The sequence below is a fragment of the Lonchura striata genome, chromosome 1A (genome assembly GCF_050655825.1).
Source record: "Lonchura striata isolate lonStrDom1 chromosome 1A, ASM5065582v1, whole genome shotgun sequence".
NCBI classification, from domain to species: domain Eukaryota; kingdom Metazoa; phylum Chordata; class Aves; order Passeriformes; family Estrildidae; genus Lonchura; species Lonchura striata.
Window position 1 is genome coordinate 116992 of NC_140741.1, and position 24325 is coordinate 141316.

Here is a 24325-nt window from a genome sequence, read left to right on the forward strand (position 1 = left end):
GGCAACTCACCGCAACTCCTCAGCCATTGCCAAAGGCTCCCTGGATGCCATCGTGAAATACAAAATTTCAAGGCTTCATCTCACAGTCCTAAAATACATCCAGAGGGCTCACAAGCACAGGAAATCCAGGCCATCAGCTGTTGGTGACAGGGGCTTGGCATACTCTGGGTGGATTCCCTAAACACACAAACAAGAACAGATACATACAATTGCTCCAAAACCTGAAACCTGAGCACAAACAACTGCTTTGGCCCACTGCTCACCTGGCACACTTGGCCTTGACTGCTGCTATCTGCCTGGACCTCCTGAAAATAAAGGCAAAGAACACTGCTGTGGCAAAGACACCCTTCAAGCATCCCCTGCAAATGCAAAAAATGACTGACCTGTGTTGCAGAGGAATACTCATCCCACAGACCTGCTCATGGGAAAACCCTCACCCAGGACTGGGGCCCTTGGCCACAGATTTGAACTGTCAGCATCTGAAAGAAAGTTAGGACTGGTGTCAAACGGCTGCAGGACAACTTAACACAACTAAACATATTAAGCCAATCTCCCCATACAATCTAGAGCCCAACTACACACTGCACTGCCAATTTCAAGTCCCCAGGACTTGTGTTGTTACAGGCTATGCAGCAGGGCAGAACAGCTCCAGGAAAAATACGTGCAGACATCCACAACACAGGACAGGGAGAGAGAGCTTTTGAGGAGAAGAAAGGACCGAGAGACCCAAAGAACACACAGTGCACCAGAGACAAGTGACAGGACACACACCGCAACTGCTCTGCCCTGAGCACCTCAGCACTGTGATCAAAACAGACACTTTTTGCCTTTAGATGGCCTTAGGAGATGCTTCTTGCACATCCCTGCCCCCAAAGCTCATTCATAAGGCCCTCCCAGCACCCCACTTTCACCCCCAATGTGGGCCTGAGCCCTCAACTTATCTCTCAGCCATCTGGGGATGAGAGCACCCCGCTTTCACCCCCACTGTGGGCCTGAGCACTCAACTTATCTCTCAGGCATCTGGGGATGAGAATCCACATCGCGTGCCAATGGAGGCTGCCTCGCCTGCGGGGAATGTCCTATGGTCACCGGGCTGTGGTCCCGTGCTCAGCTACAATCGAGAACACCAAACATCACTGCATGATCTTAGCTGCACAATGGACAAAACCCAGCAATCCTGCTACTCACCGCTCTCCTAAGAATGCTCGGGCCACGCACTTTGGCCAGGCTCGGAGGCTGCCACCGTCTTCGCAGGGTCTGCCTGGGTTAAGAAGAGACAAAGTGACTCGGCATTGCTGAAACACGAGTGGACCTTGGCTCCCCCTCCCTACCTCGGCAACTCACCGCAACTCCTCAGCCATTGCCAAAGGCTCCCTGGATGCCATCGTGAAATACAAAATTTCAAGGCTTCATCTCACAGTCCTAAAATACATCCAGAGGGCTCACAAGCACAGGAAATCCAGGCCATCAGCTGTTGGTGACAGGGGCTTGGCATACTCTGGGTGGATTCCCTAAACACACAAACAAGAACAGATACATACAATTGCTCCAAAACCTGAAACCTGAGCACAAACAACTGCTTTGGCCCACTGCTCACCTGGCACACTTGGCCTTGACTGCTGCTATCTGCCTGGACCTCCTGAAAATAAAGGCAAAGAACACCGCTGTGACAAAGACACCCTTCAAGCATCCCCTGCAAATGCAAAAAATGACTGACCTGCTCATGGGAAAACCCTCACCCAGGACTGGGGCCCTTGGCCACAGATTTGAACTGTCAGCATCTGAAAGAAAGTTAGGACTGGTGTCAAACGGCTGCAGGACAACTTAACACGACTAAACATATTAAGCCAATCTCCCCATACAATCTAGAGCCCAACTACACCCTGCACTGCCAATTTCAAGTCCCCAGGACTTGTGTTGTTACAGGCTATGAAGCAGGGCAAAACAGCTCCAGGAAAAATACGTGCAGACATCCACGACACAGGACAGGGAGAGAGAGCTTTTGAGGAGAAGAAAGGACCGAGAGACCCAAAGAACACACAGTGCACCAGAGACAAGTGACAGGACACACACCGCAACTGCTCTGCCCTGAGCACCTCAGCACTGTGATCAAAACAGACACTTTTTGCCTTTAGATGGCCTTAGGAGATGCTTCTTGCACATCCCTGCCCCCAAAGCTCATTCATAAGGCCCTCCCAGCACCCCACTTTCACCCCCAATGTGGGCCTGAGCCCTCAACTTATCTCTCAGCCATCTGGGGATGAGAGCACCCCGCTTTCACCCCCACTGTGGGCCTGAGCACTCAACTTATCTCTCAGGCATCTGGGGATGAGAATCCACATCGCGTGCCAATGGAGGCTGCCTCGCCTGCGGGGAATGTCCTATGGTCACGGGGCTGTGGTCCCGTGCTCAGCTACAATCGAGAACACCAAACATCACTGCATGATCTTAGCTGCACAATGGACAAAACCCAGCAATCCTGCTACTCACCGTTCTCCTAAGAATGCTCGGGCCACGCACTTTGGCCAGGCTCAGAGGCTGCCACCGTCTTCGCAGGGTCTGCCTGGGTTAAGAAGAGACAAAGTGACTCGGCATTGCTGAAACACGAGTGGACCTTGGCTCCCCCTCCCTACCTCGGCAACTCACCGCAACTCCTCAGCCATTGCCAAAGGCTCCCTGGATGCCATCGTGAAATACAAAATTTCAAGGCTTCATCTCAGAGTCCTAAAATACATCCAGAGGGCTCACAAGCACAGGAAATCCAGGCCATCAGCTGTTGGTGACAGGGGCTTGGCATACTCTGGGTGGATTCCCTAAACACACAAACAAGAACAGATACATACAATTGCTCCAAAACCTGAAACCTGAGCACAAACAACTGCTTTGGCCCACTGCTCACCTGGCACACTTGGCCTTGACTGCTGCTATCTGCCTGGACCTCCTGAAAATAAAGGCAAAGAACACTGCTGTGGCAAAGACACCCTTCAAGCATCCCCTGCAAATGCAAAAAATGACTGACCTGTGTTGCAGAGGAATACTCATCCCACAGACCTGCTCATGGGAAAACCCTCACCCAGGACTGGGGCCCTTGGCCACAGATTTGAACTGTCAGCATCTGAAAGAAAGTTAGGACTGGTGTCAAACGGCTGCAGGACAACTTAACACGACTAAACATATTAAGCCAATCTCCCCATACAATCTAGAGCCCAACTACACCCTGCACTGCCAATTTCAAGTCCCCAGGACTTGTGTTGTTACAGGCTATGAAGCAGGGCAAAACAGCTCCAGGAAAAATACGTGCAGACATCCACGACACAGGACAGGGAGAGAGAGCTTTTGAGGAGAAGAAAGGACCGAGAGACCCAAAGAACACACAGTGCACCAGAGACAAGTGACAGGACACACACCGCAACTGCTCTGCCCTGAGCACCTCAGCACTGTGATCAAAACAGACACTTTTTGCCTTTAGATGGCCTTAGGAGATGCTTCTTGCACATCCCTGCCCCCAAAGCTCATTCATAAGGCCCTCCCAGCACCCCACTTTCACCCCCAATGTGGGCCTGAGCCCTCAACTTATCTCTCAGCCATCTGGGGATGAGAGCACCCCGCTTTCACCCCCACTGTGGGCCTGAGCACTCAACTTATCTCTCAGGCATCTGGGGATGAGAATCCACATCGCGTGCCAATGGAGGCTGCCTCGCCTGCGGGGAATGTCCTATGGTCACCGGGCTGTGGTCCCGTGCTCAGCTACAATCGAGAACACCAAACATCACTGCATGATCTTAGCTGCACAATGGACAAAACCCAGCAATCCTGCTACTCACCGCTCTCCTAAGAATGCTCGGGCCACGCACTTTGGCCAGGCTCAGAGGCTGCCACCGTCTTCGCAGGGTCTGCCTGGGTTAAGAAGAGACAAAGTGACTCGGCATTGCTGAAACACGAGTGGACCTTGGCTCCCCCTCCCTACCTCGGCAACTCACCGCAACTCCTCAGCCATTGCCAAAGGCTCCCTGGATGCCATCGTGAAATACAAAATTTCAAGGCTTCATCTCACAGTCCTAAAATACATCCAGAGGGCTCACAAGCACAGGAAATCCAGGCCATCAGCTGTTGGTGACAGGGGCTTGGCATACTCTGGGTGGATTCCCTAAACACACAAACAAGAACAGATACATACAATTGCTCCAAAACCTGAAACCTGAGCACAAACAACTGCTTTGGCCCACTGCTCACCTGGCACACTTGGCCTTGACTGCTGCTATCTGCCTGGACCTCCTGAAAATAAAGGCAAAGAACACCGCTGTGACAAAGACACCCTTCAAGCATCCCCTGCAAATGCAAAAAATGACTGACCTGTGTTGCAGAGGAATACTCATCCCACAGACCTGCTCATGGGAAAACCCTCACCCAGGACTGGGGCCCTTGGCCACAGATTTGAACTGTCAGCATCTGAAAGAAAGTTAGGACTGGTGTCAAACGGCTGCAGGACAACTTAACACGACTAAACATATTAAGCCAATCTCCCCATACAATCTAGAGCCCAACTACACCCTGCACTGCCAATTTCAAGTCCCCAGGACTTGTGTTGTTACAGGCTATGAAGCAGGGCAAAACAGCTCCAGGAAAAATACGTGCAGACATCCACGACACAGGACAGGGAGAGAGAGCTTTTGAGGAGAAGAAAGGACCGAGAGACCCAAAGAACACACAGTGCACCAGAGACAAGTGACAGGACACACACCGCAACTGCTCTGCCCTGAGCACCTCAGCACTGTGATCAAAACAGACACTTTTTGCCTTTAGATGGCCTTAGGAGATGCTTCTTGCACATCCCTGCCCCCAAAGCTCATTCATAAGGCCCTCCCAGCACCCCACTTTCACCCCCAATGTGGGCCTGAGCCCTCAACTTATCTCTCAGCCATCTGGGGATGAGAGCACCCCGCTTTCACCCCCACTGTGGGCCTGAGCACTCAACTTATCTCTCAGGCATCTGGGGATGAGAATCCACATCGCGTGCCAATGGAGGCTGCCTCGCCTGCGGGGAATGTCCTATGGTCACGGGGCTGTGGTCCCGTGCTCAGCTACAATCGAGAACACCAAACATCACTGCATGATCTTAGCTGCACAATGGACAAAACCCAGCAATCCTGCTACTCACCGTTCTCCTAAGAATGCTCGGGCCACGCACTTTGGCCAGGCTCAGAGGCTGCCACCGTCTTCGCAGGGTCTGCCTGGGTTAAGAAGAGACAAAGTGACTCGGCATTGCTGAAACACGAGTGGACCTTGGCTCCCCCTCCCTACCTCGGCAACTCACCGCAACTCCTCAGCCATTGCCAAAGGCTCCCTGGATGCCATCGTGAAATACAAAATTTCAAGGCTTCATCTCAGAGTCCTAAAATACATCCAGAGGGCTCACAAGCACAGGAAATCCAGGCCATCAGCTGTTGGTGACAGGGGCTTGGCATACTCTGGGTGGATTCCCTAAACACACAAACAAGAACAGATACATACAATTGCTCCAAAACCTGAAACCTGAGCACAAACAACTGCTTTGGCCCACTGCTCACCTGGCACACTTGGCCTTGACTGCTGCTATCTGCCTGGACCTCCTGAAAATAAAGGCAAAGAACACTGCTGTGGCAAAGACACCCTTCAAGCATCCCCTGCAAATGCAAAAAATGACTGACCTGTGTTGCAGAGGAATACTCATCCCACAGACCTGCTCATGGGAAAACCCTCACCCAGGACTGGGGCCCTTGGCCACAGATTTGAACTGTCAGCATCTGAAAGAAAGTTAGGACTGGTGTCAAACGGCTGCAGGACAACTTAACACGACTAAACATATTAAGCCAATCTCCCCATACAATCTAGAGCCCAACTACACCCTGCACTGCCAATTTCAAGTCCCCAGGACTTGTGTTGTTACAGGCTATGAAGCAGGGCAAAACAGCTCCAGGAAAAATACGTGCAGACATCCACGACACAGGACAGGGAGAGAGAGCTTTTGAGGAGAAGAAAGGACCGAGAGACCCAAAGAACACACAGTGCACCAGAGACAAGTGACAGGACACACACCGCAACTGCTCTGCCCTGAGCACCTCAGCACTGTGATCAAAACAGACACTTTTTGCCTTTAGATGGCCTTAGGAGATGCTTCTTGCACATCCCTGCCCCCAAAGCTCATTCATAAGGCCCTCCCAGCACCCCACTTTCACCCCCAATGTGGGCCTGAGCCCTCAACTTATCTCTCAGCCATCTGGGGATGAGAGCACCCCGCTTTCACCCCCACTGTGGGCCTGAGCACTCAACTTATCTCTCAGGCATCTGGGGATGAGAATCCACATCGCGTGCCAATGGAGGCTGCCTCGCCTGCGGGGAATGTCCTATGGTCACCGGGCTGTGGTCCCGTGCTCAGCTACAATCGAGAACACCAAACATCACTGCATGATCTTAGCTGCACAATGGACAAAACCCAGCAATCCTGCTACTCACCGCTCTCCTAAGAATGCTCGGGCCACGCACTTTGGCCAGGCTCAGAGGCTGCCACCGTCTTCGCAGGGTCTGCCTGGGTTAAGAAGAGACAAAGTGACTCGGCATTGCTGAAACACGAGTGGACCTTGGCTCCCCCTCCCTACCTCGGCAACTCACCGCAACTCCTCAGCCATTGCCAAAGGCTCCCTGGATGCCATCGTGAAATACAAAATTTCAAGGCTTCATCTCACAGTCCTAAAATACATCCAGAGGGCTCACAAGCACAGGAAATCCAGGCCATCAGCTGTTGGTGACAGGGGCTTGGCATACTCTGGGTGGATTCCCTAAACACACAAACAAGAACAGATACATACAATTGCTCCAAAACCTGAAACCTGAGCACAAACAACTGCTTTGGCCCACTGCTCACCTGGCACACTTGGCCTTGACTGCTGCTATCTGCCTGGACCTCCTGAAAATAAAGGCAAAGAACACCGCTGTGACAAAGACACCCTTCAAGCATCCCCTGCAAATGCAAAAAATGACTGACCTGTGTTGCAGAGGAATACTCATCCCACAGACCTGCTCATGGGAAAACCCTGACCCAGGACTGGGGCCCTTGGCCACAGATTTGAACTGTCAGCATCTGAAAGAAAGTTAGGACTGGTGTCAAACGGCTGCAGGACAACTTAACACGACTAAACATATTAAGCCAATCTCCCCATACAATCTAGAGCCCAACTACACCCTGCACTGCCAATTTCAAGTCCCCAGGACTTGTGTTGTTACAGGCTATGCAGCAGGGCAGAACAGCTCCAGGAAAAATACGTGCAGACATCCACGACACAGGACAGGGAGAGAGAGCTTTTGAGGAGAAGAAAGGACCGAGAGACCCAAAGAACACACAGTGCACCAGAGACAAGTGACAGGACACACACCGCAACTGCTCTGCCCTGAGCACCTCAGCACTGTGATCAAAACAGACACTTTTTGCCTTTAGATGGCCTTAGGAGATGCTTCTTGCACATCCCTGCCCCCAAAGCTCATTCATAAGGCCCTCCCAGCACCCCACTTTCACCCCCAATGTGGGCCTGAGCCCTCAACTTATCTCTCAGCCATCTGGGGATGAAAGCACCCCGCTTTCATCCCCACTGTGGGCCTGAGCACTCAACTTATCTCTCAGGCATCTGGGGATGAGAATCCACATCGCATGCCAATGGAGGCTGCCTCGCCTGCGGGGAATGTCCAATGGTCACCGGGCTGTGGTCCCGTGCTCAGCTACAATCGAGAACACCAAACATCACTGCATGATCTTAGCTGCACAATGGACAAAACCCAGCAATCCTGCTACTCACCGCTCTCCTAAGAATGCTTGGGCCACGCACTTTGGCCAGGCTCGGAGGCTGCCACCGTCATCGCAGGGTCTGCCTGGGTTAAGAAGAGACAAAGTGACTCGGCATTGCTGAAACACGAGCGGACCTTGGCTCCCCCTCCCTACCTCGGCAACTCACCGCAACTCCTCAGCCATTGCCAAAGGCTCCCTGGATGCCATCGTGAAATACAAAATTTCAAGGCTTCATCTCAGAGTCCTAAAATACATCCAGAGAGCCCACAAGCACAGGAAATCCAGGCCATCAGCTCTTGGTGACAGGGGCTTGGCATACTCTGGGTGGATTCCCTAAACACACAAACAAGAACAGATACATACAATTGCTCCAAAACCTGAAACCTGAGCACAAACAACTGCTTTGGCCCACTGCTCACCTGGCACACTTGGCCTTGACTGCTGCTATCTGCCTGGACCTCCTGAAAATAAAGGCAAAGAACACTGCTGTGGCAAAGACACCCTTCAAGCATCCCCTGCAAATGCAAAAAATGACTGACCTGTGTTGCAGAGGAATACTCATCCCACAGACCTGCTCATGGGAAAACCCTGACCCAGGACTGGGGCCCTTGGCCACAGATTTGAACTGTCAGCATCTGAAAGAAAGTTAGGACTGGTGTCAAACGGCTGCAGGACAACTTAACACAACTAAACATATTAAGCCAATCAACCCATACAATCTAGAGCCCAACTACACACTGCACTGCCAATTTCAAGTCCCCAGGACTTGTGTTGTTACAGGCTATGCAGCAGGGCAGAACAGCTCCAGGAAAAATACGTGCAGACATCCACGACACAGGACAGGGAGAGAGAGCTTTTGAGGAGAAGAAAGGACCGAGAGACCCAAAGAACACACAGTGCACCAGAGACAAGTGACAGGACACACACCGCAACTGCTCTGCCCTGAGCACCTCAGCACTGTGATCAAAACAGACACTTTTTGCCTTTAGATGGCCTTAGGAGATGCTTCTTGCACATCCCTGCCCCCAAAGCTCATTCATAAGGCCCTCCCAGCACCCCACTTTCACCCCCAATGTGGGCCTGAGCCCTCAACTTATCTCTCAGCCATCTGGGGATGAAAGCACCCCGCTTTCATCCCCACTGTGGGCCTGAGCACTCAACTTATCTCTCAGGCATCTGGGGATGAGAATCCACATCGCGTGCCAATGGAGGCTGCCTCGCCTGCGGGGAATGTCCAATGGTCACCGGGCTGTGGTCCCGCGCTCAGCTACAATCGAGAACACCAAACATCACTGCATGATCTTAGCTGCACAATGGACAAAACCCAGCAATCCTGCTACTCACCGCTCTCCTAAGAATGCTCGGGCCACGCACTTTGGCCAGGCTCAGAGGCTGCCACCGTCATCGCAGGGTCTGCCTGGGTTAAGAAGAGACAAAGTGATTCGACATGCCTGAAACACGAGTGGACCTTGGCTCCCCCTCCCTACCTCGGCAACTCACCGCAACTCCTCAGCCATTGCCAAAGGCTCCCTGGATGCCATCGTGAAATACAAAATTTCAAGGCTTCATCTCAGAGTCCTAAAATACATCCAGAGGGCTCACAAGCACAGGAAATCCAGGCCATCAGCTGTTGGTGACAGGGGCTTGGCATACTCTGGGTGGATTCCCTAAACACACAAACAAGAACAGATACATACAATTGCGCCAAAACCTGAAACCTGAGCACAAACAACTGCTTTGGCCCACTGCTCACCTGGCACACTTGGCCTTGACTGCTGCTATCTGCCTGGACCTCCTGAAAATAAAGGCAAAGAACACCGCTGTGACAAAGACACCCTTCAAGCATCCCCTGCAAATGCAAAAAATGACTGACCTGTGTTGCAGAGGAATACTCATCCCACAGACCTGCTCATGGGAAAACCCTGACCCAGGACTGGGGCCCTTGGCCACAGATTTGAACTGTCAGCATCTGAAAGAAAGTTAGGACTGGTGTCAAACGGCTGCAGGACAACTTAACACGACTAAACATATTAAGCCAATCTCCCCATACAATCTAGAGCCCAACTACACCCTGCACTGCCAATTTCAAGTCCCCAGGACCTGTGTTGTTACAGGCTATGCAGCAGGGCAGAACAGCTCCAGGAAAAATACGTGCAGACATCCACGACACAGGACAGGGAGAGAGAGCTTTTGAGGAGAAGAAAGGACCGAGAGACCCAAAGAACACACAGTGCACCAGAGACAAGTGACAGGACACACACCGCAACTGCTCTGCCCTGAGCACCTCAGCACTGTGATCAAAACAGACACTTTTTGCCTTTAGATGGCCTTAGGAGATGCTTCTTGCACATCCCTGCCCCCAAAGCTCATTCATAAGGCCCTCCCAGCACCCCACTTTCACCCCCAATGTGGGCCTGAGCCCTCAACTTATCTCTCAGCCATCTGGGGATGAGAGCACCCCGCTTTCACCCCCACTGTGGGCCTGAGCACTCAACTTATCTCTCAGCCATCTGGGGATGAGAATCCACATCGCGTGCCAATGGAGGCTGCCTCGCCTGCGGGGAATGTCCTATGGTCACCGGGCTGTGGTCCCGTGCTCAGCTACAATCGAGAACACCAAACATCACTGCATGATCTTAGCTGCACAATGGACAAAACCCAGCAATCCTGCTACTCACCGCTATCCTAAGAATGCTCGGGCCACGCACTTTGGCCAGGCTCAGAGGCTGCCACCGTCTTCGCAGGGTCTGCCTGGGTTAAGAAGAGACAAAGTGACTCGGCATTGCTGAAACACGAGTGGACCTTGGCTCCCCCTCCCTACCTCGGCAACTCACCGCAACTCCTCAGCCATTGCCAAAGGCTCCCTGGATGCCATCGTGAAATACAAAATTTCAAGGCTTCATCTCACAGTCCTAAAATACATCCAGAGGGCTCACAAGCACAGGAAATCCAGGCCATCAGCTGTTGGTGACAGGGGCTTGGCATACTCTGGGTGGATTCCCTAAACACACAAACAAGAACAGATACATACAATTGCTCCAAAACCTGAAACCTGAGCACAAACAACTGCTTTGGCCCACTGCTCACCTGGCACACTTGGCCTTGACTGCTGCTATCTGCCTGGACCTCCTGAAAATAAAGGCCAAAGAACACCGCTGTGACAAAGACACCATTCAAGCATCCCCTGCAAATGCAAAAAATGACTGACCTGCTCATGGGAAAACCCTGACCCAGGACTGGGGCCCTTGGCCACAGATTTGAACTGTCAGCATCTGAAAGAAAGTTAGGACTGGTGTCAAACGGCTGCAGGACAACTTAACACGACTAAACATATTAAGCCAATCTCCCCATACAATCTAGAGCCCAACTACACCCTGCACTGCCAATTTCAAGTCCCCAGGACTTGTGTTGTTACAGGCTATGCAGCAGGGCAGAACAGCTCCAGGAAAAATACGTGCAGACATCCACGACACAGGACAGGGAGAGAGAGCTTTTGAGGAGCAGAAAGGACCGAGTGACCCAAAGAACACACAGTGCACCAGAGACAAGTGACAGGACACACACCGCAACTGCTCTGCCCTGAGCACCTCAGCACTGTGATCAAAACAGACACTTTTTGCCTTTAGATGGCCTTAGGAGATGCTTCTTGCACATCCCTGCCCCCAAAGCTCATTCATAAAACCCTCCCAGCACCCCACTTTCACCCCCAATGTGGGCCTGAGCCCTCAACTTATCTCTCAGCCATCTGGGGATGAGAATCCACATCGCGTGCCAATGGAGGCTGCCTCGCCTGCGGGGAATGTCCAATGGTCACCGGGCTGTGGTCCCGCGCTCAGCTACAATCGAGAACACCAAACATCACTGCATGATCTTAGCTGCACAATGGACAAAACCCAGCAATCCTGCTACTCACCGTTCTCCTAAGAATGCTCAGGTCACGCACTTTGGCCAGGCTCGGAGGCTGCCACCATCATCGCAGGGTCTGTCTGGGTTAAGAAGAGACAAAGTGACTCGGCATTGCTGAAACACGAGTGGACCTTGGCTCCCCCTCCCTACCTCGGCAACTCACCGCAACTCCTCAGCCATTGCCAAAGGCTCCCTGGATGCCATCGTGAAATACAAAATTTCAAGGCTTCATCTCAGAGTCCTAAAATACATCCAGAGAGCCCACAAGCACAGGAAATACAGGCCATCAGCTCTTGGTGACAGGGGCTTGGCATACTCTGGGTGGATTCCCTAAACACACAAACAAGAACAGATACATACAATTGCTCCAAAACCTGAAACCTGAGCACAAACAACTGCTTTGGCCCACTGCTCACCTGGCACACTTGGCCTTGACTGCTGCTATCTGCCTGGACCTCCTGAAAATAAAGGCAAAGAACACCGCTGTGACAAAGACACCCTTCAAGCATCCCCTGCAAATGCAAAAAATGACTGACCTGCTCATGGGAAAACCCTGACCCAGGACTGGGGCCCTTGGCCACAGATTTGAACTGTCAGCATCTGAAAGAAAGTTAGGACTGGTGTCAAACGGCTGCAGGACAACTTAACACGACTAAACATATTAAGCCAATCTCCCCATACAATCTAGAGCCCAACTACACCCTGCACTGCCAATTTCAAGTCCCCAGGACTTGTGTTGTTACAGGCTATGCAGCAGGGCAGAACAGCTCCAGGAAAAATACGTGCAGACATCCACGACACAGGACAGGGAGAGAGAGCTTTTGAGGAGAAGAAAGGACCGAGAGACCCAAAGAACACACAGTGCACCAGAGACAAGTGACAGGACACACACCGCAACTGCTCTGCCCTGAGCACCTCAGCACTGTGATCAAAACAGACACTTTTTGCCTTTAGATGGCCTTAGGAGATGCTTCTTGCACATCCCTGCCCCCAAAGCTCATTCATAAGGCCCTCCCAGCACCCCACTTTCACCCCCAATGTGGGCCTGACCCCTATAGTTATCTCTCAGCCATCTGGGGATGAGAGCACCCCGCTTTCACCCCCACTGTGGGCCTGAGCACTCAACTTATCTCTCAGGCATCTGGGGATGAGAATCCACATCGCGTGCCAATGGAGGCTGCCTCGCCTGCGGGGAATGTCCAATGGTCACCGGGCTGTGGTCCCGCGCTCAGCTACAATCGAGAACACCAAACATCACTGCATGATCTTAGCTGCACAATGGACAAAACCCAGCAATCCTGCTGCTCACCATTATTCTCCTGAGAACGCCGGGCTCCTCGGGCCACACGCTTCACCCACGCTCTCCTGGCAGGGTCTGCCTGGCTGAAGAGCAGGCGAGGTGAGGTGGCGTTCCCAAAACTCGAGTGGACCCTGGTCCCCCTCACTAGTAGTTCCCCGACTTACAGCAACTCCTCGTCTGCTCCTGAGGCTCCCTGGTGCCACCTTCAAGTGACACAGATCAAGGCTTCGTCGCAGAGCCGTGTGCCGCTCCCCGAATTCCCAGGAGAGCGAAGGAGCGGCTCTGCGGCCGCTTGCAGGGGGGACTCGCTGGTACACGAGTGGACTGCCTAACACACACAAACATGAATGGATACTGAGAGACACTACAACTGCAGGCACACAAATTCATAAATAAATAAACTAACAAAATCCAAAAATTCTACCAAAATATTAATTTTATTTACCCAGTATCCGAATAGATTGACAGAGACACCCTGTCCTATCCCCTCAATAAGACCTCTTAATCTATGCCAAAAAATCCTTGAAACTAAGATAACCCTGCCTGTATCGAAATAAAAAAAAAAAAAGTCTTGTAAACTTTATAAATTCATTAACCTAACACATCAGAACCATAAAAATATTAAACTTTTATGAACACCAGTACGCATTACACACTACTCTCATTTCAACGTATAAGAGTAAAGCTATTCCTATTACTAACCTAACACAAATATCACAAAATATAGCAGTAAGAAAAGAAAAAAAAAAATAAACCTCACTAAAAATAAAATATAAAATTTTTATTTTAAGCAAAAAAAAAAAAATCATACATTCTAAACAGGAACTTCCTCAAAATCAAGTATTTCAATAAACCCAAAAAACTCTAACATATTTCAAACAACTACTAAAAAGCCAAAAAACATAAAACAATTAAGCAACCCACCACAACTATCTAAAACTATCTACAATAAACCTTCTTGAAAAAAAAACAACAAATACCCCTTACGACTTCAACAATACATCACCAGCAATACCAAACAACTCAAAACACCGTAACTCCCATCCAAAAAATGCTCTATAAACTGAAACACTAAAATTAATCTACAAAACCCACTCACCCTTCAACAACCTCCTCTAACCTACACACAAATCTAAAACAAATAAGAATTAACTATAAACTATCATACCTTAAATAACGCCACCATTAAACACTACTGTACCAGACTTACTATAAATCAAAAACCACAAAATAACACACCACTGTTAACATTACCAATATTTTTCTCCATTCCTCTAACAACTGAATACAAACCTCAATTTACCTTCACTTGAAAAACATACAATACACCTACAACCAACTACCCCAAAAATAAAAACACAATCCTACCATCTAGCATAAATTCATCCAAATGAAACTTAAAAAAATAAAACTCCAAAACATCTGTAATAATCCAACAACATTAGATGAAAAGTATAACAAAAATATTTTTTAAAATCATCCAAATTCATCTAAAAGACTATTACACCACCAAAAAAAAAAAAAAAAGGAATATCAAAAAGCCTACTGAAAAGATCCAATTTCTAAAAATAAAATAACAAAAGAAACATCAAATTCCCACCAATTTCATCAAAAACAGCCAGAATGGCTCCATGAGCCAACAAAAAGAACCCCAACCTATAAGAAAATGCCAAACCACCTCAGAAACAAACAATAAAACACAGACAAAAATGTCCTCTACCCTGCCATCAATGCCACATAAAGCAAATAAATTAACTGTTATCATACAGGACATCCATATAAAAAATCTCAATCGCCCTAAAACCTTAAAAATAATTACAAATTAACCCCAAAATAAAAACTTTAATCTCTAACAAAAGAAACCCAAAAACAAACAACAGAAACTAAAAATACACCACCATAGAACCAACTACCAGCAAAAAAAACCCCAAACTACTCTTTTTACTACCAGTTGTTAATGAGGCACATCACAAAAAAGAAACAAAAATAAAAAATAGCCCTATAGAAACCCACAAATCACAAAACCCCCTAGAAAAAGAAGTCCAACCAACATACTAAACTTCAAACCATACAACAGACCCTGAAAGCTACTAAAAATGAAAACCTGATCTCTACACTAACTCAAAGAGTAACCAGTACTCTGCTAAGTTATCTTTAAAAACCAAAGTAATAAACGATATTAAAAAAATCTAAACCACTAGACAATAAAAAGCACCCAAATAAAAAACTACCTAAAAAATCCACCGTATAAATACACAAGTTCCTAAAAAAAACCACTAATAAAAAGCAACCAACAAATACATCAAACTAAAACAAAAACTCAAATAAATAAACTGAAATTAACAACCAAAAAAATTACTCCTAACTCAATAAACCCAAAATGCCTCAATCCATCAAAATACAAATACCACCAAGAAACAAACACGTCACCAAAAGATAAATGTAACCATAAACGATAACTCCCAAATTACCGGTAACAATATAACATCCACGACAATTAAACAAACCAAATGAATAAAACCTCTATAATAGAATTTTTAAAAAAGCAATACTCAACATTTAAAAAAAAACCCTCACTAATTCACTACAGGACACTACCTCAAACCCACCAAAACTAACACTACATACTCGCGCTAATAAAAGCCACCACAACCTAATTAAAAACCAACCCTGTACTTCATGCTACGACCCATAAAAACTATTGTAAACCTTAAAAAAAATATCCTTTAAGAAGATAACAACAATTATATTTTTATAATATAAAAACAACGAAAAAAAAAAAATCCAACATATCGCACAAAAAAAAAAAAATCCAACAACAAACTCAATCCAAAAAAACCCTTGTCACAGCACCTGAACCAAGAACCGTAACAACCAACAAGTACACCGTGACCCTTCTCATACACCAACTACGACCCAATAAACTCCTCAGGAGCGCCTCAAAAGCAGCGCAGCGAGGGAGGCTGGAAGATGCGGAGCCGCGCTCCCGGCCCCGGGCGCAGCGCGGCTCCGGCAGGAAAGCGGCTCCTCCGGCAGGCAGAGGCGGCGCCGCGCCGGCAGACCCCCGCCCGCTGCCCCCGGCCCGGCGGGGCCGGCACCGGGCCCGGGGGGCCCCGGCGGCGCCCGAGCCCCGCGCCCGGAGCGGACGGAGCGGCGGCACCGGCCGGCACCGGCGCGGCGCCCGCGCCGCCTCCCCCGCCCACCGGACCGGCCAAAGCTCCGCTCGGCTCCGCACGGCTCGCACCGGCGCGGCTCCGGCGGGCCCGCGGCAGCCCAGCCGCGCCCAGCTCCCCTTCCGCCCCGGCCAGCCCCGGCACTGCCGGCAGGGCTCCGCGCCGCACCCTTCGCTGCCGGGCCGGGGGCAGAAGAAGCGCCCCGAATGCAGCGGCACAGCCCGATCCCCGCCCTGCCAGCGCTGCCACGGCTGCAGCTCCCTTCCTCTGAAGGCCCGACACTGACGCCACGCTCCGGCGCTCACCTCCCTCCAACAAGGGAAAAGAAATGTGGGATCCCCTTCAACTGCGTCCCCTAGAAGAGCAGAAAAGAAGCGGCTTGCCTCAAATGATGGCAAAAGGGGGCTTCTTACCTCAATCCAAACCCCTTAAAAGGCGGGACCACAGGACTGCCCCCTCCAATTCAACCTCAGGATGACGAAATTTCAAGGGAAAGGAGAAAAGTCCCGGCTAAAAAAGCGCACCAGCTCACCTGCTCGGCTGCTGCTTCTCGGCACAAAGGTTTGTCCCTCGGCTCCTCCTTTGAGCAATGCTCCACGAATCCAGGTGATCCCCCGGACCCTGTCCAAAGCACTCACCGTCCTTCCAGGAGACAGCCCCGGGAGCCCCTCATAAACTCCGCTTCTCCAGCAGCTTTGTGCAAAACCGATGGGAGGAAAACCCCCTAAATCAGCCGCCGGAGGAGCCGCGCCCTCCTCATCATCCTCTCAGCTCACACCTGTGGCTGCTCTGAGCCCTCATCATCTTAACAACTCACACCTGTGGCTGGTCTGAGCCCTCATCATCCTAATAACTCACACCTGGGGCTGCTCTGAGCCCTCCTCATCATCCTCACAGCTCACACTTGGGGCCTGCTCTGAGCCCTCATCATCCTAACAGCTCACACCTGCCGCTGTTTCCACTCTCCAAAAGCGTCTCTCCGTCTCCAGCACACAGCCCACTTCTCACAGATACAGATTCAACAGAAATCTGCTACGGCTGTCGGCTTTTCTTAATCCACCTGGTTACACAATTAAAACACATACATGCACTGATGGTGATTGAAAGAAAGCTTTCCCCTGGAGAAAACAGTCCTTTTGCTGGCACACTTTGCTACACCTTCGGAAAAAGCAGAATCGGCACCAACTCCTAAGACCCCTGCCGAGGAACCCAGCCCTGCTTGGGACACCCAAAGCAGCCGACCTCGAAAAAGGAGGGGAAAAGTCAAGCTTGGAGTGGAAAAAGAGGACAGAAGTACAGCAGCCTTTAAAAATGCCTGCACGGAGCAATAGTGGGAACCAGACATATTTATTCTTTCCTTGCTTTCTGTGATGACATAAATAGGAAGTAAAAACACGTTAAACAAAAGGCAGAACTAGGATTTTACAGGTCTTTATTTTGGCAGGCTGCATGACAAACGCCTCTTCTGGGACTGCGACACGTTTGGGGGAATGGCAGAGAACGAAGGCAAAAGGTGCCGGGAGCCCTTTCTGTTCCCTTCAGCCCCTGCAGCTGCTCCGCTGGTTTCAGGGCACTTGCTTGGTTCGTTCCTAGAGAAAAAGGCTAGGGCATGATTTTCAAAACTACTGCCCATCCACAGTCAGAGTTTCCTACATTCCTGGGTACAAATGAGTGGATCGAGAGAGGGCTTCTTTCCAAAAGAGGTTAGCCATAGCTTCCTATTCTTTACCAATAGCTGTGAAAACGAAACACTTGCCAGGTTTTAGTATTCTACACACACCCCTCCCAGGGAATTTTGGGGCAGCTTTGGGTCCCTCTGCGGGACGGCACCCAGCGTGACCCGCCCCCCTCATTCGCCACCCACCCGCTCCTCCACCGCAGTGTGCGTAACTCTCCTAGCGACCTTGGGGTGCCCCAAATGCCATCAGAGGCCCGAGGCTTCAGCCCCTAACCCTGACCCCCGAAGAAGGCACAGGACGAGTCCAACTGCCCCGGACAGCAGCCCAGCACTCCCTTCCAGCCCTTCCCACACCTCCATCCCCCCAGAAAGGGACTCCGCCGCAACAAGAAAGGGGGGGGCAGCCCCCAGAAGGCTCGAAGCTCCTGCCCCGCCTCGCTGTCGCGGGCCAGGGGCAGAAACAGGGAGCGGCAGAGGCGGCGGGGACGCGGCACGGCCGGCACGGCACAGAGCGGGGGCCGCTCGCAGCGCGATGCCGGCGGAGCCGCAGGTCCGGCAGCGCCGGGGCGGGGTCCGAGCGGCGCGGGGGATCCGCCGAGAGCTCCGGCCCCGTGCGGGGACTCCCGCAAGGCCCGGGGGGCGCCGGGCTCCGGCCCTCGGGGCTTTATTCTCCGGCGCCCCGAGCCCCGCGGCTGCGGGGGAAAGAAGCGAAGGGGCGACGGGAAGAGAGGAGGGAGAGCGGGACATGCGAAAGGGCGGGGAGGAAGGTCGGGCTGCGGAGGAAAGCGGTCGGGGAAGGGAAAGGCCGGCAGGGCAGCAAGAGGGACGGGGCACAGAGGAGGGAGAGAGGGGGAATGGAACGGAGCAGCGGGGCAGGGACAGGACAGGACAGGAAGGAGCCGGGTTTGGGGGGGACATGGAAACGGGGGAAAGAGAGGTAACTGAATACGGGCAGGAGCATGGAGCGGGAGAGAGAGGGACAGGAGGGGGATCCCTCCCGGCGCCCCGGCCCCGCCCTGGCGCCCCGGCCGGCCCGGGCTGCTGCGCTCGGCAGAGCTCGGCTCCGTTCGGCTGGACTCGGCTCCTCGGCCAGCTTCGGCTACTGTCGGCCACGCTCGGCTATTTCCGGCCGCATTCGCCTCCATTCGCCTCTTCGGCAAAGCTCGGCTCGCCTCGGCTGAACTCGGCAAAGCTCGGCTCCGCTCGCCTCCTCGGCCCCTTTCGGCCGCTTTCGCCCACGCTCGCCTAGTCCCGCCCGCACCCGCCTCCATTCGCCCACTCCCACAGCTCGGCTCCCTCCGCCCGGCCCCGGCTCCCTCCGGCTCACACATTTCCTCAGGGCACCTCATTCCAGGGCACACAAACTGCAACCCCTAAAGGCTTGCGGCTCTTTCAACACACACACTCATAACTCAGCTCTCGGGACAGAGCTGATGGCCCCTTTAGGACAAGAATAGTTACACGTAAAAGCAATTCCCTCATTTTAAATCTCCTTTTTATTGACCCCCCCCCAAAATCCCATCCCTACCACAAAGAATGTGCAGCTCCGGTGACGCTATTTGTACAAAGGCCCTGGGGCAGCACACAGCCGGGATTCCACGGAAGAAAGCCCGGTTTGCATTGCAGAGGTTCTCGCTCCGGCACTGCCTGTTTGCAGCTGGGCTCCGCTTCCCTCATGGCCACATCCCCGAACGATGTGCCAGATTTCCCAGAGAGCTCCCAGTAAAACTCAGCTACAGTCACTGAGCAGAAAATCCTTTGGGCTTTAGTTCCACCTCTCACCTGTTCCGAGCGCTGGGAACGCGGGTTTTGGTCCCACATCGCAGCAGCAGGGATGGATTAGGGTTTTGTTTTGGTTTGGTTTGTGGTTTTTTTGTGTGTGTGTGGGTTTTTTTTAAATTAAAAAAAGGGTAATAAAAACAAACCATGTCTGACATAAATGTCTTGAAGTGCCATTCAAGCTTTTTAAACCCAAGCAAACCGTCCTAATTCCCTAGCCCAGTCTTCTATTCATACTGGCTACTTACACCCCAGTGTAGGAAGCTCTGCAGCCTTCTTCTCCTGTCCTGTATTAGACAGAGGATGGATATGAAGGGCACACACGCAGTCTTTTTGGTTCTTCAAAAAGATAAAAATGCCTGTAATAAAAATTACAGAAGTAATATTGTTTCTCAAAGTGTTCCAGAAAAGGGAATTTGGAGCTTTAATGTCCCACTGAGAGATGTTGAATAAAATCTTCCCCCTGAGTTTGCACCCAGTAATAAAATACTGATTTTTTTTTTTGACCAGACAAGGTAGGTCTATAGGAGAACAGCTCAGGAGGCTCTCATGGCTCACGGCGATGAGGATGGAGCAGGGCAGAACGTTAAAGGTGAAGTGTCAGTCCCCTGAATTAATGCCCTGATGGAGCCAATTTTTTTGCTAAGAGACATAACAGATCCTTCCCTTTGTTCCCCAGTTTCCAAGTCACCTGTAATTCGTTACCTGCACCAACCTGCCGCAGCTAAGTGACAAATCCAGCTCCTGTACTCCAAGCCACGTGTCCCTGACGTGAAGGGAAGTCAGGGATACAGAATCAGCTGTGGAAGAAAGAGAAGACAAAAATCAGAACAGATATTCTTCTATTTCCCCACAGGATCACCAAGCCAAGCTGCTTGCTACCTCTCCAGGACTATGTTTGAAAAGAGTTCCCTAACTCTTTTCTTAGCCTGAAATTCCGGAGTGGCTTTGCCCATGCAAAGCCAACGATCCTACTCACAAGAAGGAACAAACCAGCTTCCTGTTAAATAAAGCACTTGGAAATATGAGCTGCCACGTGGAGCTGGGTTTTTAAATATCACAAATAAACTTAACAAAAAATTATTCCTGACTCAAACCCACAATGCCTCAAACCATCAAAACAAAAATAGTTCTGGAATGACAGCTACACCTCTGCAGACCACAGCACAAAAATAACACTAAAGAATTTCTGACACCTTCCTTTTGAAGATGCTCTTACAGCATATTATCATAGTAAAGGGGCATTCCCTACATCTCTAACCAGAACTAGAGCTAGAGCTATCAGTTACTTTCACATACTCGCATGTCTGTATGGTGGCCTTAGGAGAAGCTGGCAACACCTCTTCTGGTACCACACCTTGGAGGCTCAGATTGAGTCAAAAGCACCACTGAAACCAGCGTGCCAGGAGCTAACTGAATAATGAAAGTCATTTTCTCCATTTCTGTGACAGAAAAGCCCTCCATTTGGACAGCATTATTTGCAGCCAATTATTCTGCTACTTCCAGCAGTGCTCCAGGGAGCTGTATCACTTCTCCGCAGAGCTCAGGAGCTGTTCATTAGGTTGATCTCCTATAGTCTCCAGTTCTTCCTTTTGCTTGCACAATGTGCACCCTGCAGTGCCATATGACAGGAGCTTTGAGTGCTGTCTGTTGCTCTGTATTACCCTCATAGGACTGAGGAACCCGTCCCAGCCAGGGAAAGAACAGCTTTTGATTCTTGGATTAGGACACAAAGTGCCACAGTTTAATCTAACAGTGGGAGGAATAAAGAGGAATACCTGGCATACTCAGAATTCCACCTTAGGGCAAAGCCCAAGTGACACTGCCCTACAGCAGGATTTGAAAAATTCAGGGTCCATCTCCTAATAAATACATTTTGGCAAGAACCTGCACGATTCTCTTTGACATGTATTTCTCCTTTGTAATGACTCAGTGCTTGGTCTCTAGGACTTCCATATCCCTGACACACTTGCACTCGGATTACTAGCAGGAGGATCACAAACTTAGGTAGTCTCATATCTGTGCAGCATTTAAAGTCAAGGAACACTGGGCTTGGTCAGCAAGACGTCCAGTTTTACAATTTTCCATCATAGCTGCCTACACCTTTTAACATAAACTCGAAAAAGAGACAAAATTCCACCCTACCACTGTTGCAATAGGGAACTGAACTCTGATTTCAGACATTTTCCTCCTGCTTGAGCAGGGACATTGTACAAGATGACTCCACTGGTGGGTCCCTTTCAACCTTAATAATTTTGTGATTTCCAGGGTCTTCAGAGCAAGCCTGCTGAGTTTATAATGTTTTATTTAATTAAAAAAGCTGGAAGTGCAGCTCGAACCCTGAAAGTCAAAATGCGTTTATTCCTTACTTACTCATTACCCCCCAAAGTAGAGCTGCAGCTCAGCAGACAGAGAGGGACTTCTGTGGACACTGCATTTGTCACCTGTGACTAATTTAATTCAGCAAGCTCTAAACCACAGGTCAGCCTGTTCCATTACAGCATCATCAGGGCAACTTACAAGAACTGAAGCCAACTGAGAGCCCCTTCATCCCAAAGAGGACAAATATAAGCCTTTTACTTCAGCTCAGCAGAACTCTTAGATCATCCTAACAAGAGGTAATGCGTCCCAGCAGGTGTCAGTGAACCCAACCTCTTTAAATACTCATTTAACCCTACCTCAGCTGGTAATCAAAGTCGTGGGGGTGAGGCTAGGCTGAATTTCTCTTTTCTGTCCTTCTCCAGAGTAGTCCTAGTGAAGTGGCCTTGGACTCTGTTTTCTGAAGAGCCTAAGTGCTGCTCATGAAAGCCTCTAGGAGATTTTTCTCCTGCTGCTGCTAGAGCTGTGACTTTGAAGAACTCACTCCTAAGAGCTGGAAATGTAAAAGCCAATTGGATGTGCTGGGCTGCAGTGCCCCAGAGCAGGCAGTGCCCCTCACCGTGCCTGTGAGAAGGTGAAGCCAACCCACGCCAGGTGCCTGTGCTGGACAAGTGGGAACACTGAAGCCAAGGCTGCTTCCTTCTTGAGGCTTTCTGAGGTGGCTGCTAGGAGAATTTTTCTTAGGCAGTCACTCTCTCGAACCCAGTCTCTCAATAACCTTCTGACACAAATAGAGGAGGATTTTTGTTCACTATCTCCATGTGTGCAAGGTAGGAAAAGTTAATTAATTGCCAGCATACCAGAGGATTCCGCCAGAGGAATCCTCTATACCAAGGCCTTCCATCAGAGCAGAAGGCACTAACCACGCAAAACCTCCAGCGGGAAGGATCCTAGCAGTCCTCTTCTTTCCTCCTTTGCAAGAAACTGTGCTTAAACATTCCCCAGTAATTAAATATGCTTATGACTCTTAGAACATTTAAAGTTCCTTGAGGGAAGAAGGCGTGTAGAGGCACTATATGATCCACTGTGTTTGTTACGTTTGGGGTTATGTTATATATTCTTACGTAATGGTTTGAAACTTATCTTTATCCCTGCACCGTGTCCTTAGAACAAGGCTGTGAACACTCTTTTTCTCCAAATACAAGAATAATTGAGGAAACAGAACAGTGTTTGTCAGAAATAATGAGGGTAGAGACTGAGGGTGCCAGCATGCTGACTTGTACCACCTTAGGACACTTTTGGAAGTCATCACTCCTGTAATATACTGGATCCAATTTCAGCAAGAGCTCCACTCTCTCCTGTGGTTTCCACAGGGCCAAATAAGGCAAGAGCTCCTTGAGACTGAGGGCTCCTCATGCCCTCCAGCAAGGAGAGGGTGGGCAAAGACCCATCGGTAGGAAACAGATGATCCTCAGACTGAGCAAGTTGCTAACATCCTCTTGAATGTGCTGTGGAATTGTGCAGACATTGCCATGGCCAGGGAGAGAGCAAATGGATGCTCTGATAATCTGCAACCTAAATTTAGCTGCAATTCCAGAGGGACAGTCTGATAGCCTGTTCCTAAGACATTTCATTTCCTGGACCTCAAAGATCCCCTTAGGCACTGCAGCTGCATTCTCTGAGGGTATATTGTGCGTTTCAGGCAGTTGGTGTGGGGTCCCTCCTCACTGATTCTGCCCCACATCTTGTGTTCCCAGGCTGAGGTGGGAGACTTGAGTGTAGAAGCAATTATTTATCTCTGCCTAAGAGAGACTTCTGAGTATGATCTAGCTTAAATGCCTGCTTGTAGGGCAGGCTGCACAGCTGAACTTGCCAAACACGGGGAAGCTAAACAGGCACCAAACCCTTGGCTTATTTCTGGGGGAGGCCCTCAGATGGCTTCTGAGCTTCTCCAATCTACACTCTACAGGGAGTCTGCACATCTCTCCAGCAATTGAAATCTTGAGCAGGGAAGCAGGCTGGTAGCAAAAGACTGAGCTAACACATAGCGAGGCCAAAGGAAACCGAGTGTCAGAAGCACAGCTTTGAGTCCAGAAACACAATCAAAGCCCGGGGAAGAGTGTGGCAAATGCTGGGGTCAGCAGTGCAAGTACAGGGCAAGGCTAGACGGTCCCTGAGCAAAGCACCGGGCACTGCCCAGACCAAACCAAAGACCAGAGTCTAAGCAGGAATACAGGGAGATTTCCAGCAGCTCTGCTGGGCTGGGATAGGCTCCCATGGTAAGCTGAGAGGATGGAGACTCGGCCCCCAAGCTACAGCCACTGGGACAACTCTCCATCATGGGGCCAGGGAGC

General features: G+C 50.3%; 2 long non-coding RNA genes across 4 annotated transcripts in view; both read right to left on the reverse strand.

Annotated features, from left to right (window-relative positions):
- The window catches only part of LOC144248468 (uncharacterized), a 135650-nt gene that overhangs the window by 100561 nt on the left and 10764 nt on the right, over positions 1 to 24325 (reverse strand). The window lies entirely within an intron of this gene.
- Positions 19352 to 21573, reverse strand: LOC144248473 (uncharacterized). The gene is made up of 2 exons (XR_014952039.1): positions 20358 to 21573; positions 19352 to 20011 (listed from the first exon to the last, which is right to left on the reverse strand). It is a non-coding gene; the product is annotated as an uncharacterized LOC144248473 (long non-coding RNA).